This window comes from Pecten maximus, chromosome 1 (genome assembly GCF_902652985.1).
Source record: "Pecten maximus chromosome 1, xPecMax1.1, whole genome shotgun sequence".
NCBI classification, from domain to species: Eukaryota; Metazoa; Mollusca; class Bivalvia; order Pectinida; family Pectinidae; genus Pecten; species Pecten maximus.
Window position 1 is genome coordinate 20295143 of NC_047015.1, and position 2640 is coordinate 20297782.

Consider the following 2640-nt stretch of genomic DNA (forward strand, 5'->3'; position numbering starts at 1 on the left):
TGAGGGAACACAACTACACAAGTCATGTGACTTGAGGGAACACAACTACACAAGTCATGTGACTTGAGGGAACACAATAACACAAGTCATGTGACTGTTGAGGGAACACAACCACACAAGTCATGTGACTGTTGAGGGAACACAACTACACAAGTCATGTGATTTGAGGGAACACAACTACACAAGTCATGCGACTGTTGGGGGAACACAACCACACAAGTCATGTGACTGTTGAGGGAACACAACTACACAAGTCATGTGACTTGAGGAAACACAACCACACAAGTCATGTGACTGTTGAGGGAACACAACAACACAAGTCATGTGACTGTTGAGGGAACACAACTACACAAGTCATGTGACTTGAGGGAACACAACTACACAAGTCATGTGACTTGAGGGAACACAACAACACAAGTCATGTGACTTGAGGGACACAACTACACGAGTCATGTGACTATATGTTGTTATACAGTATACCCCAGACCCTGTGTGTCACTGTCTCAGTATTTAGTTGTTATACAGTATACCCCGGACCCTGTGTGTGTGTCACTGTCTCAGTATTTAGTAGTTATACAGTATACCCCAGACCCTGTGTGTGTGTCACTGTCTCAGTATTTAGTTGTTATACAGTATACCCCAGACCCTGTGTGTGTGTCACTGTCTCAGTATTTAGTAGTTATACAGTATACCCCAGACCCTGTGTGTGTGTCACTGTCTCAGTATTTAGTTGTTATACAGTATACCCCAGACCCTGTGTGTGTGTCACTGTCTCAGTATTTAGTTGTTATACAGTATACCCCAGACCCTGTGTGTCACTGTCTCAGTATTTAGTTGTTATACAGTATACCCCAGACCCTGTGTGTGTGTCACTGTCTCAGTATTTAGTTGTTATACAGTATACCCCAGACCCTGTGTGTCACTGTCTCAGTATTTAGTTGTTATACAGTATACCCCAGACCCTGTGTGTGTCACTGTCTCAGTATTTAGTTGTTATACAGTATACCCCAGACCCTGTGTGTGTCACTGTCTCAGTATTTAGTTGTTATACAGTATACCTCAGACCCTGTGTGTGTGTCACTGTCTCAGTATTTAGTTGTTATACAGTATACCCCAGACCCTGTGTGTGTCACTGTCTCAGTATTTAGTTGTTATACAGTATACCCCAGACCCTGTGTGTCACTGTCTCAGTATTTAGTTGTTATACAGTATACCTCAGACCCTGTGTGTGTGTCACTGTCTCAGTATTTAGTTGTTATACAGTATACCCCAGACCCTGTGTGTGTGTCACTGTCTCAGTATTTAGTTGTTATACAGTATACCCCAGACCCTGTGTGTGTGTCACTGTCTCAGTATTTAGCAGTTATACAGTATACCCCAGACCCTGTGTGTGTGTCACTGTCTCAGTATTTAGTAGTTATACAGTATACCCCAGACCCTGTGTGTGTGTCACTGTCTCAGTATTTAGTTGTTATACAGTATACCCCAGACCCTGTGTGTCACTGTCTCAGTATTTAGTTGTTATACAGTATACCCCAGACCCTGTGTGTGTGTGTCACTGTCTCAGTATTTAGTTGTTATACAGTATACCCCAGACCCTGTGTGTCACTGTCTCAGTATTTAGTTGTTATACAGTATACCCCAGACCCTGTGTGTGTGTCACTGTCTCAGTATTTAGTTGTTATACAGTATACCCCGGACCCTGTGTGTGTGTCACGGTCTCAGTATTTAGTAGTTATACAGTATACCCCAGACCCTGTGTGTGTCACTGTCTCAGTATTTAGTAGTTATACAGTATACCCCAGACCCTGTGTGTGTCACTGTCTCAGTATTTAGTTGTTATACAGTATACCCCAGACCCTGTGTGTGTGTGTCACTGTCTCAGTATTTAGTTGTTATACAGTATACCCCAGACCCTGTGTGTGTGTCACTGTCTCAGTATTTAGTAGTTATACAGTAAACCCCAGACCCTGTGTGTCACTGTCTCAGTATTTAGTAGTTATACAGTATACCCCAGACCCTGTGTGTGTGTCACTGTCTCAGTATTTAGCAGTTATACAGTATACCCCAGACCCTGTGTGTGTGTCACTGTCTCAGTATTTAGTAGTTATACAGTATACCCCAGACCCTGTGTGTCACTGTCTCAGTATTTAGTTGTTATACAGTATACCCCAGACCCTGTGTGTGTCACTGTCTCAGTATTTAGTTGTTATACAGTATACCTCAGACCCTGTGTGTGTGTCACTGTCTCAGTATTTAGTTATTATACAGTATACCCCAGACCCTGTGTGTCACTGTCTCAGTATTTAGTTGTTATACAGTATACCCCAGACCCTGTGTGTGTGTCACTGTCTCAGTATTTAGTTGTTATACAGTATACCCCAGACCCTGTGTGTGTCACTGTCTCAGTATTTAGTTGTTATACAGTATACCCCGGACCCTGTGTGTCACTGTCTCAGTATTTAGTTGTTATACAGTATACCCCAGACCCTGTGTGTCACTGTCTCAGTATTTAGTTGTTATACAGTATACCCCAGACCCTGTGTGTGTGTCACTGTCTCAGTATTTAGTTGTTATACAGTATACCCCAGACCCTGTGTGTGTGTCACTGTCTCAGTATTTAGTTGTTATACAGTATAC

The 2640-nt window shown here is 42.7% G+C and overlaps 1 long non-coding RNA gene across 1 annotated transcript; it reads right to left on the minus strand.

Annotated features, from left to right (window-relative positions):
* Nucleotides 1-1053: 1053 nt before the first annotated feature.
* On the minus strand, nt 1054-2640 carry LOC117327281. Its single transcript, XR_004532607.1, has 2 exons — nt 2277-2640; nt 1054-2222 (listed from the first exon to the last, which is right to left on the minus strand). It is a non-coding gene; the product is annotated as an uncharacterized LOC117327281 (long non-coding RNA).